This window comes from Dermacentor albipictus, chromosome 1 (genome assembly GCF_038994185.2).
Source record: "Dermacentor albipictus isolate Rhodes 1998 colony chromosome 1, USDA_Dalb.pri_finalv2, whole genome shotgun sequence".
In the NCBI taxonomy this organism is placed as follows: Eukaryota; Metazoa; Arthropoda; class Arachnida; order Ixodida; family Ixodidae; genus Dermacentor; species Dermacentor albipictus.
This window is the reverse complement of record NC_091821.1, coordinates 193,695,360-193,708,388: the sequence shown is the minus strand read 5'-3', so window position 1 is coordinate 193,708,388 and position 13,029 is coordinate 193,695,360. Positions and strand designations below refer to the sequence as shown.

At 45.9% G+C, this 13,029-nt stretch overlaps 1 protein-coding gene across 3 annotated transcripts in view; it reads right to left on the bottom strand.

The window, feature by feature from the left end:
- LOC135898011 (E3 ubiquitin-protein ligase AMFR-like) overlaps window positions 1-13,029 on the bottom strand; it is a 211,680-nt gene that overhangs the window by 100,514 nt on the left and 98,137 nt on the right. The gene's annotated exons all lie outside the window — the stretch shown is intronic.

Here is a 13,029-nt window from a genome sequence, read left to right as displayed (position 1 = left end):
ACCATCTACCAGTGGCGTAGCCAGAAATTTCGTTCGGGGAAAGGGGGAGGTCACGTTGCAGCTCGGCCTGCTGCTCATAAAATTTGTCGAGGGATCAAATACATGAATAATAACTGCACTGCCATCGCGAAAGATGCTGGAAGCGAATTCTTGAACGCTACGCACTGTCAAGACAAGTAAAATATGTATTTTTTTCATGAAATAATACACTCGTATGTCGCAAAAATTGCGTCTGAAATAACTGACATCAATGCTTCCATGTTTTTTGTCTATTTAATAAGTAAAGAAAATATCACACGAACTTTAGAACTATATCAGTTCGAAACCGGCGAAGCAGTGTGCATGCCGCTGATATGAAAATTCTAAAGGCCGTGAAATGAACAAGTTGAGGACAAATGTTTTAACGAAACTTTGTCAGTCAAGAAGATTGTTGACATTTTTGTAGATATACAACGGCCAGCGAAAAATCTCAATGACGCTGTCATTTGTTCCGATGCATTGCTCAGGAGCAGCTGCCAGCAGTCATGTGTTGTAAGAAATAGCACCGACATTATAGTCGCAGCAGGGAGCACCCATCAAAAGCAGTAGTTCTGCAAAACATACGAAGGCGAGTCAAATGAAAGTGAGCCAATGCAAATATATGACAAACGGGGTATAAAGCAGTATCCATGAGCATTTAGACATTTGCCCCACTTACTAACGAGTCGCGCGATTCCCGTCTTATAAAATTCCTTGGGTTACTGCTTCAAAAAGTCTGTAAATGACTCTTTCACGTGGCCATAAGCACCGTGGCTACGCCCCTATCATCTACGGCAGCTCGTAAACGCGTCCGCGAGCTGCTAACCTGTTGTAGGTCGCCGCATCTTTATCCCCGCCCAAAGTTGGGCCAACTGGCCCAAATCAAGTTGTTACAACGAGACAGTAATTGCTCGTCGATTGCGGCTCCGACATTTGCTGCTATACATGAGTTCACGATCACCGTCCGTCCACGTCCTTCGAGCTCAGTGCAGCAAACCGGTCCACCATCAAGACCTACACGACTCGCTCTCTCGGCACATCCAACTTAAAATCTTCTGTCATGGTTTTCGTTAAAATTTCGTCATCGCCGACATCGCTGAGCCAATAACCGGTTCCGATTTCCTGGCGTACAACCTTCTACCTGATTGTGGCCGCGATCGCCTCATACTCTTCGCCAGGCCAGCGTACGAGCACTAATCAGCCCAGCGTTAAGTTACTCACGGAAAATCCATCGCCGTAGTACTCCCTTGTCGCCGAATTTCCCGACTGACTCGTCGGGGCGAGCTTCCACGAGAGGCGCTACACACCACTGACTTTTGGCGTGAGATTTTGTGGCGGATGGACGCGTTTTTCCAGGGCTACGTGCTGGCGAAGAAATAATATTTTTGTGCATGCTTTGGAGCTTGCGTCTTTTTGATTTGCTGATTTTTTTAGCCTTTAAATAATAATTCGGTAGTTTTCATCTTTTTTTTTTTTTTTCGTGTGCGCGGGTGTGTTTCGTGTATATCTGGTTTTGCAGGATAGTGAGAGCGCCCTTTCGTGCCACGTGCTTCAACACATGCAACAAAGTGGCACGTTAAGTCTTTATAGCCTTCAAATAATAGCTTGGAAGTGGCAAGACCAATAGCTATTAGCGGTTTTACTGACTGTACTTTGGTATCGGGAATACTGCTTTGGTAGAAAAGTGAGAGCGCAGACGCGTGGTTGAACACGTGCGAATATGTGTCACACCTATAATCTGTGCGGCATTGATTGCTTTTAATACATTGGTGATAATTACTTTGCGTCATTTTTAGGATTTAGATTCTGTGCGTATCGGTTTTTGCTAGAAGGCACGTGCTTTGAGCTTCGGTATTTGCACTAGAAAAAATTGGAGGCTTATCAAGGTTAAGCCCAGTGGATGCGAAGCATCCCGTGGGCTTAACCTTAGCGTATCCTTAGCGTTTGGAGGCATCTTGACCGCATACACGCCCGGCGCAAGGACGCTGGCGCGGTTGCGGGCACAGAGACTGACGCGACGGCGGGCGCGCGCCGCTTCATCCCTGGCGTGACGTCACATATCACGTGATGGAGCGATGGTGGCGCCGCCGCCGCGTCGCGCGCGACGGCGCTAACCGAAGCGTGGAGGCCTCCGCCGGGCGACGTCCGACGGCGCGATATGAAGCCCTATCTGCAGCCGGTGTGACGTCATCACGTGACGTCACATCATGTGATCTCACTTCAGGGTCAATGGTGGCCACCGCCGGGAGGCGACCGACGGCGCGATATGAGGCCCCATCTGCAGCCGGTGTGACGTCATCACGTGACGTCATGTCACGTGACCTACTTGAAGGTCACTTGAAGGTCAATGGTGGCCACCGCCGGGAGGCGACCGACGGCGCGATAAGCACAGAGAAGAATAAAGAGTTAGTGGAATGCATAAGCGCTGATATTAGGGATTTCGGGAATGGTGCTGAGATAGTCCTATTAGGTGACATGAATGCCCACATACAGGATTTAGATGGCTATACCGACAATAACGGGAAGTCAATGCTAGACCTCTGCGAGCAACATAACCTCGTGATCGTGAATACAGGGCCTAAGTGTGAAGGACAGATCACGTGGGAAGTGAGAAACCGGCAATCGACCATTGATTACTGTCTGATGACAGAAGGAATTCATGATAAGTTGAGAGAAATGGTCATCGATGAGGAATGGTTTAGCAGCATAGGGAGTGACCATAAACGCATCATTTTGAAAATGGGATATGTAGTTGGGAAAGAGAGCAACGAAAGCAAAATGGCCAGTCCAAATTTGAACGCTGAACAAATAGCAAATACAGTCACTAGAGTGGAGGAAGAAATTGGCAAGTCGCCAAGTAAGGGGTGGGAATATGGTGAGCTTCTAAGTGTAGTAACGACAGAAATACGGAAAGAGAAACAACACGTTCATTGGAAAGGAAAAAAGAAACCGAAAAGCTGGTGGAACAAGGAGATACGAGAAGCGATCGCCGAACGACAGAAAGCATCTCGAGAGCACAGGCAGGCAAAGAAGGCGCAGTTGCCACAGGATGAAGTAACCAGTAAATGGGAAATATACCGGAAGAAAAAGTCTATGGTTCAAATACTGGTGCAAGCAAAATTAAAAGGTGAAAGTGAAAGTTGGCTGTCAGAAATACGTGAGAAAAAGAAGGCCGCACCTAGAATATTTTGGAATCACATAAAATTATTAGGCAGGAAGTCAACAACAATACAACAACATATCCTAGACCAAGATGAAAACAGACTGGAAGGAGAAGCAGCAATAAATTACATCCAAAAAGTAACAGCCGAATCTTTCCAAGGCAAGGATGAGGTTGTATTTGAAGAAAAAAAGAGCATGAAAGAGACCCAAGGGGGAAAGAAGCTAGTGCTTACAAATTTAAACTGGAAGAAAGCGGAAGAGAAAATTCCTAAGCGCACAGCCACAGGGCTAGACGAGGTTCCCGGTAGGCTGATAAATGAACTGGGACCAAGAAGTAAGGAAGCTCTCGTGAAAGCAGTTGAAAAAACTTTAAAAGATAGACGAATACCAGACAGTTGGCGACAAAGTAGAATGAATTTAATTTATAAAGGTAAGGGGGAGAAAGACAGAATTCACTCGTATAGACCGTTGACCATTACATCGGTAATATACAGGCTAGCAATGCAGGCAATCAAATTAAAGCTTCAAGCATGGGCAGAAAATAATGGCATTTTGGGAGAGCTTCAGAATGGCTTTAGAATAGGTAGGCGTTTGGATGATAACTTGTTTGTTCTTACTCAGTGTATTGAAATATCAAAAGCAGAAAGCAGACCGTTGTATGTGGCCTTTTTGGACATTACAGGAGCATACGACAACGTAGACCGCAGCATTTTGTGGGATATTCTGGAAGGGGAAGGCTTAGGTAACGATTGTATACAGCTTTTGAGAGAGATTTACCTAGAAAATACTGTTTGCGTTGAATGGGAAGGGATGAGGAGCGCGGAGAAAGTTCATATGAACAAGGGACTGAGGCAGGGGTGCCCTTTATCCCCGCTGCTCTTTATGATGTACATGGTGAGGATGGAGAGGGCGCTAGAAGGAAGTAATATCGGGTTTAATCTCTCATACAAACAGGCAGGTACAGTAATAGAGCAGCAACTCCCAGGTTTATTTTATGCGGACGACATTGTGTTGCTCGCAAACAAGCAAAGTGATTTGCAACGTCTGGCTAATATCTGTGGACAGGAAGGCAACAATTTAGGTTTGAAATTTAGTGTTAGAAAATCAGGTGTTATTGTATTCAATGAAAACAGTGAACAGACAGTGGAGATACAGGGCCAAGAAATACCTCGGGTAACATAATATAAATACCTTGGTATATGGATAAACGAAGGCAACGGATATATGGAAACACAGGAAAAAACCATAACAGTCAAGCGGAAGAGAAATGCAGCCATAATGAAGCACAGAGCGCTATGGGGATACAATAGGTACGAGGTCCTCCGAGGTATGTGGAAAGGGGTAATGGTTCCAGGACTTACTTTTGGAAATGCGGTTGTTTGCTTTAAATCAGGGGCACAATCAGGACTCGACGGGAACCAAAGGTTAGTGGGTCGCCTCGCATTGGGCGCTCACGGGAAGACTACAAATGAAGCTGTGCAAGGGGATATGGGCTGGACTAGTTTTGAAGTGAGGGAAGCTCGCAGTAAAATTGAGTATGAAGAACGGCTGAGGAATATGGAGGAAAGTAAATGGGCTGGGAGAGTGTTCAGGTATCTGTACAGGCAAAACATTGATTCACAGTGGAGGAAAAGAACTAGGAAGCTTACCAGCAAGTATGCGGCCTGTGGGGTGGGCAACACAGCAACAAAGAAGGTCAAGCGGAAAGTCAGAGAGGCTGAATTAATCTGATGGGTGGCGGCAATGGAAAAGAAACCTGCCATGAGTAACTACTTAAGGGGAAAAAAGGAAATTAGGAAAGAAACCATTTATGATAACTCAAAGGGAAGCTCATTACTTTTCGAAGCGAGATTGGGATGCTTTAGAACACGCACCTATAAAGCGAGATATAAGAAGGAAGAAGCATGTGCTTGCTGCGCTAAAGCTAGGGAAACGACGGAGCATATTTTATTAGAATGTGAAGACGTCTATCCAGCGGTCGATTTAGGCACCACTGGCCTCCTTGAAGCCCTTCGGTTCAGCGGGAGCAGTGGTAAAGCAAACAGGTCCGCAATAGACATCAGTAAGAGGCGATTGGAGGATTGGTGGAAGAAAAGTAGGGAAACGACAAAGGACGGAGACGTACAAAAGCACAGTTCGCAATTGGGTATCAGAAAATTTGGACGTGGTAGTTCATAGTGTTTTTTTTTTTTCATTGGTTAACCTAGGTAGGATATTAGGCAGCATAGTAGCAAGAGCTTGGTGGCGCAAGCCACCGCCCCGTTCCAAAGGGGACGCTCATAACATCCATCCATCCATGAGGCCCCATCTGCAGCCTGTGTGACGTCATCACGTGACGTCATGTCAGGTCACCCCACTTCAGGGTCAATGGTGGCCACCGCCGGGCGTCGCGCGAAGGCCCGAAACCTACGTTAATATGCTTCGCATAAAAGTCGTGCAATACATGGCAAGAAAGCCGGAAAAGCATGCAGTGCGCGGGGGGGGGGGGCTCCCTCAAGGCAGGGGGGGGGGACGGATGACAATGGAGAGGGAATCGAGTCAATCGCAGACACTGTGATGTCGATGCTAGGCTGAAGAGAATGCAGGCTTTCCAGGATGAGCGTGTCAAACAGGTCGAGCTCAAAAATGGGCTAAATGTGGAGCGTGATGCCCGGAAGGTAGTGGAAAAAAGACATGAAACAGCCGAGGAAAGGCTGAACAGGGCCGCCATTATGAACTAGAATGGTCGTGACAATGGAACGCAGTTTCCCGACGTAACAGGAGAGGGAGTATGAGCAAAGCACGTGGAATGCGTGCAACGTGGGGAGAGGGGTAGCTGGAAAGAGCTGCACCAACCTTCACACGGTCACAAAGGAAAAGCAGGAACGCAGGGGTCAATGCCCCTTGGCAAGTCCGAATCGCACGGAAAGGGTAACAAAGGAAAGTAGGGAGAGGCCTTGGCATTAGGAGAGAGTGAAATGGTGATTATTGCCGGCGACTCAAACCTGGCTACGTGCTCAGAGGCAATTGTGGAGAGGGTGAAATGCGATAAAAGAGTGGCGGTAGGGACATTTCCAGGGCGGGAACTGGGTTCTGCCATGGAGCGAGCAATAGCAAAGCTCGCGGAAAATGCCCCCGTGCGCAACTTGTCACAGTAGCAAGTGGTCTAAATGACGTCCTAAACAGGAAAGGGACAGGACTAGCCCAGCGCTTGGCGAAGGGGGTAGACGACTTGCGCGAGCTGTCCCCTTTGGTGATCGTGGTGTGCACGGTGCCGGAGGTGTCTGTACGTGAGTCACGTACAAAGAGCCATAGTGGCTGCTAATGAGGCGATATGGAAAATGAGCCGAGAGAAAGGTTTCGTGGTTGTCGAAGTAAACAGGGAAGTGAGAAGGTGTAGTGGTTTTGAACGAGACGGGATCCACTTCAATTACAGGCTTGGACGAAAAGTGGGCTGGCGACCTGCTGGTCGCGCTGTTGCTTCTTTAGGGGGCCCCACAGGCGTTCAGGAGGACAGAGTAGGTAGTAATGAAGGTCCCCTAGGGGAACCTCAGAATAGCATTGCCATCAATAAGAGGAAAAGGAGGAAAACAAGAGGGAGAGAGAGGGAGAGAGAGCTCGCCATGTAATAGGCTACATAAACAAGCAGGACGTCAGAAGAAAGGAAAAGTGGGCAGAGATTGAGGAGCAGCTAAATAGAGAACAAATAGGGGTGTATGCGGTTACAGAAACGCACCTTAGAGACTCGGAAGAGCCGCCAATGATTGAGAATTATCTTTGGGAAGGATGCAACAGAACTAAGTCAGAAATAAAGGGAGGGGGAGTCGGAATGCTCATCTTTGGTTATCAGGTACAATGAGTGGAAAGAAAACTTGGCTGGGCGTAACGTACTTGTGGACTGGAAATAATTGCACAGAGAAGAATGAAGAGTTAGTGGAATGCCTAAGTGCTGATATTAAGGGTTTCGGGAATGATGCTGAAATAATCCTATTAGGTGACATGAATGCCCACATACAGAATCTAAATGGCTATACTAACAAAAAAAATTATGGGGTTTTACGTGCCAAAACCACTTTCTGATTATGAGGCACGCCGTAGTGGAGGACTCCGGAAATTTTGACCACCTGGGGTTCTTTAACGTGCACCTAAATCTAAGCACACGGGTGTTTTCGCATTTCGCCCCCATCGAATTGCGGCCGCCGTGGCCGGGATTCGATCCCGCGACCTCGTGCTCAGCAGCCCAACACCATAGCCACTGAGCAACCACGGCGGGTCTATACCAACAACAACGGGAAGTCAATGTTAGATCCCTGTAAGCAACATAATGTCGTTATCGTGAACAAAGGGCCTAAGTGTGAAAGGCAGATCACGTGGGAAGTGGGAAACCGGCAATCGACCATTGATTACTGCATGATGACAGAAGGAATTCATGGTAAGTTGAGAGAAATGGTCATTGACGAGGAAGGGTATAGCAGCATAGGGAGTGACCATAACCGTATCATTTTGAAAATGGGATATGTAATTGTGAAAGAGCTAGGACTGCAAAATGGCCGGTCCAAATTTGAACGCTGAACAAATAACAAATATAGCCACAAGAGTCGAGGAAGAACTTGGCAAATGGCCACGTAAAAAGTGGGAATCTAGTGAATTTTAAGCGTAACAACGACAGAAATACGGAAGAGAAACAACATGTTCATTGGTAAGGAAAAAAGAAACTGAAAAGCTGGTGGAACAGGTAGATACGAGAAACAATCGCCGAACGACAGAAAGCATCCCGAGAGCGCAGGCAAGCAAAAAACACGCGCAGTCGCCGCAGGATGAAGTAGCCAATAAATGGGAAATGTATACCGGGGAAAAAGCTATAGTCTATGGTTCAAATACTGGTGCAAGCAAAGTTAAAAGGTGAAAGTGAACGTTGGTTGTCAGAAATACGTGAGAAAAAGAAGGCCAGAATATTTTGGAACCACATAAAATTATTAGACAGGAAGTCAACAACAACAGAACAACATATCCTAGACGAAGATGGAAACAAACTGGAAGGGGAAGCGGCATTAAATTACATCCGAAAAATAACCGCCGAATCTTTCCAACGCAATGACGAGGTTGTATTTGAATAAAAAAAAAAATAGAGCATGAAAGAGAACCAGATGGGAAAGGAGCTGGAGCTGACAAATTTCAACTGGAAGAAAGCCGAAGAGAAAATTCCTAAGTGCACAGCCACAGGGCTAGACGAGGTTCCCGTTAGGCTGATTAATGAACTAGGTCCAAAAAAGTAAGGAAGTTCTGGTGAGAGCAGTGGAAAAGACTTTAAAAGATAGACGAATACCATACAGTTGGCGACATGGTAGAATGAATTTAATTTATAAAGGTAAGGGGGAGAAAGATAGAATTCACTCGTATAGACCGTTGACCACTACATCGGTAATATACATACTAGCAATGCAGGCAATCAAATTAAAGCTGCAATCATGGGCAGAGAATAATGGTATTTTGGGAGAATTTCAGAATCGGTAGGCGTTTGGATGATCATTTATTTGTCCTTGCTCAGTGTGTTGAAGTATCAAAAGTAGAAAGGAGACCGTTATATGTGGCCTTTTTAGAAATTACATGAGCGTACGACAACGTAGACCGCAACATTTTGTGGGATACTCTGGAAGGGGAAGGCTTAGGCAACGATTGTCTACAGCTTTTGAGAGAGATTTACCTAGAAAACACCGTTTGCGTTTAATGGGATGGGATGAGGAGCGAGGAGAAATTTGATATCAACAAGGGACTGAGGCAGGGGTGCCCTTTATGCCCACTGCTGTTTATGATGTACATGGTGAGGATGGAGAGGGCGCTAGAGGGAAGCAATATCATGTTTAAGATTCCATACAAACAGGCGGGTACAGTAATAGAGCAGCAGCTTCCAGGTTTATTTTATGCGGACGACATTGCATTGCTAGCTAACAATTAAGCAAAGTGATTTGCAGCGTCTGGATAATATCTGTGGACAGGAAAGTGAGAATTAAGGTTTTAAATTTATCATTAGAAAATCAGGTGTTATTTAATGAAAACAGTGAACAGACAGTGGCAATACAGGGCCAGGAAATACCTCGGGTAAGAGTATATAAATACGTTGGTATACGGATAAACGAAGGCAATAGATATATGGAAACACAGGAAAGAACACTAACAGTAAAGTGGAAGAGAAATGCAGCCAGAATGAAACACAGAGCGCTATGGGGATACAATAGGTACCAGGTGCTCCGGGGTATGTGGAAAGGTGTAATGGTTCCAGGACTTTTGGAAATGCGGGTGTTTGCTTGAAATCAGGGGTACAATCCGGACTCTATGGCGTACATTTGTTTAAGAGTGTACACACTCTTAAACAAATGTACACCCTTTGGGGTGTAGATTTGCCAACAGAACACACTCTAAAACAAAATTACACCCTTTGGGTTAATTATACCTTGCCACACAACAATAAACGTTATCTGTCTCGTCCGCATTTCCTTTCTTTAACGCTGCGAGCCCAGTACTTCCTAGTAACGAACGGCATGCGCGTTATCACTATGACATAGCATTCCCGACAGGAAAGTAGCGGGCGCGGCGTTTTCAAGAAAGGAAACATAAGCAAGGCAGATGACGATTACACTCTAAAAACGGTTGCACCCTTTGGGGTGTATATTTGTCCCACAACAATAATCGTCATCTGTCTTGCCCGCGTTTTATTTCTTTAACGCTGCGAGCCCGGTACTTCGCAGTCACGAACGGCATGCGCGTTATCGGTGTGACGCAGCATTCTCGACAGGAACGTAGCGAGCGCCGAGTTTTCAAGAAAGGAAACGTAAGCAAGGCAGATGACGATTATTGTTGTGGGACAAATATACACCCCAAAGGGTGCAAACTGTTTTTAGAGTATCGTTGTGTGGCAGATATACACCCCAAAGGGTGTACCTTTGTCTGAGAGTGCAATAATCGTCGTCTGTCTTGCTTGCATTGCCTTTCTTGAAAACTCTGCGCTCGCTACTTTCCTGTCGAGAATGCTGTGTAATGCTGATAACGCGCCTGCTGTTCGTGACCTGGAAGTACCGGGCTCGCAGCGTTAAACAAAGGAAATGCGGGCAAGATAGATGGCGATTATAGTTGTGGGACAAGATACTCGCCCTGTCTGCTACAGAGAGGCCCTTGCCATCTACAAGGCAGTTTCAACATTTTCGCCACATCCTCGAAGCACAGTACTGCACCACCTATACCAGTGTTTATCAAACTTTGTGACCCCTTTTAAAGTAGTACCAAACCTACGATGACATCACCACCTTTATACGCCTTATGAAAATTTACATTTTTCGATGGCGTAGATACATGTACATTTTATTTTATATAAAAGGGATTAGCCACAGCAATGCCATGTACCAAAAATACACGCTTTTTTTTTTTTTAAACAAGGATCGAGGACTCGCCAACCGAGCACCCGGACGGCTCACGCCAGGATCAGAGAGGGATCGCATGGTCAGTTACCAGGAAATAACTCAGCACTACAGGTTAGCCATAGGAGTGTACCCGCCAACACAGAAATCGCTTAACAAGCGACAAGTAGCAGCTTGGAAACGACTTCAGACGAACACCTACCCCAACCCCGTAGCCTATCACTACTAACCAATACCCTAATACATGTAACCGTTGTAAGAAAAAAGCAGATCTGTTCCATATTACGTGGTCGTGCCCAGCGGAAAATCACACAAATCATGAAATAAGTAATACTGAGAAGTGGGAGGCCGTGTTGCTCAGCTCCGACCCTGGCCTGCAGGCCAAGGTCATCAAGAGAGCTGAAGAAGCCGCCCGGGCCCAGGGGCTCGTGGCTGCCTTTACAACAAGATCACCCGTCAATATTGTGTTTTCAAATAAAGTCTAACTCACTTACTCACTTAACAAGGATTCATTCAATCGTGTATTTGAAAGGACAGAATCTATTTTCATGGCACCCTTTCTTTTGTGTGTGTGTGCAATGAAAAGCTTACCGTTCAGAGTGTCTAATCATGAAGTGGTAACGCGGTAACGCCGCGGAGCATTCTTTATAACAATTTTTTTCGATCTGCAGTGAAGATGTAGGTGCTCACTGGAAGCATGCTAAAAACAGTGATAGGTGAACGCGATAGCGATTATACGCCGGCGTTAGTGAGAGGCAGACAAGCGCGGCCGCAGATGTGAACAAGTATTTTATTTATTACGCCGATGTTCCAGCGATTCGAGTTTTCCGAAGTGTTAAATTATTTCCGCAATAATAGCTACGTCTTTTCTAGTTTCCTCTCCAGCTGCTTTGGTCACTAACTAGTCAAGAGTGTTTTTAGCCAAGTTCACGAAAGCGAAACGACACTTTTACACGTGATACGCAGCTCAGCGTGTTGCCGTAGCCAGGCGTGCGATAATATTAAATAATAATAATAATATTTGGGGTTTTACGTGCCAAAACCACTTTCTGATTATGAGGCACGCCGTAGTGGAGGACTCCGGAAATTTTGACCACCTGGGGTTCTTTAACGTGCACCTAAATCTAAGCACACGGGTGTTTTCGCATTTCGCCCCCATCGAAAATGCGGCCGCCGTGGCCGGGATTCGATCCCGCGACCTCGTGCTCAGCAGCCCAACGGGCGTGCGATAATATTGTAGTGCTGGTGTCAATTTACTGCACAACTAGTCGATGACATATTGTATCTCACAGGAAGACCACACACTACTGGGTACTTACTCGCAAACTCGCGCAGCATGTGCGCCGCCATGCATGCACTGCGGGACGCATGTGCTGCTCGTTAGCGTGGGCTTTGTTTACTTCGTAATACGCATAGAGCAAAGCGCAAGCCTCTGATGATATACAAACTGCAATTTTAAGCAATAAGTATGCCGTACTTAATAGCAGCCGACTTACGTTCAGCAATCTGATATATTATATCTGAAGTGACAAGATTTCCCCGCTAGGCCGCGGTGGTTACTTACCTACTGGTTCTTGAAACTTTCTTTACTCATTTAAAATTATAATTTCGGATTAAATCACGAACAGCGTGCTGGATTCTATCACTTTAAACCATGGTTATTTCCTTTTCATCAACGCCTCGCAACACATTCTGCCAGTTGTCAGTCCCTTTAATGAGATGGATGTATTTGCTTTCTTGATGCGCCCATATCTGCTCATTGAGACAAAACTGGCTATATATTAAACTGACACACACACACACACACACACACACACACACACACACACACACACACACACACACACACACACACACACACACACACACACAAACGACAATAAAACGGGTTAACCGAGGGGCCCGATATTTCATTAGTCATATCATAAGAAGCCAACAAACACTAACACAATATATATATATATTGACACGTGTACTTATATTTATCGGGCGACCAGGTTTCGCCGCCTAACAAATCTTATTGCACAGCGCGGGACGCGCTTGCATGTATCCGAAGTTTCTGGAAAGTTATCGATGCTTCTATCCGTGGGAGGGGGTATACATCTTTCTTCGTGATTTTGTTCAGTCGACGATAATCGACGCAGAAACGTAGGGTTCCGTCCTTTTTCTTCACTAAAACAACTGGAGACGCCCACGGGCTTTTCGACGGCTGGATGATGTCGTCGCGCAGCATTTCGTCGACTTGTTGTCTTATAGCTTCGCGTTCTCGCGTCGAAACTCGGTATGGACTGCCTGAACCAACACGATAAGAAAACGGCATTGAAAGAGTATGTGCACCAAGACTCACAATTCATGTGTTTCGGCAAGCACAATGAATACAAGGTGTCCCACGAAACTTGTGCCAAAATTAAAATATGACAATGCCATGTAGCTCGACGAAACAAAGGCAATGTTTGCC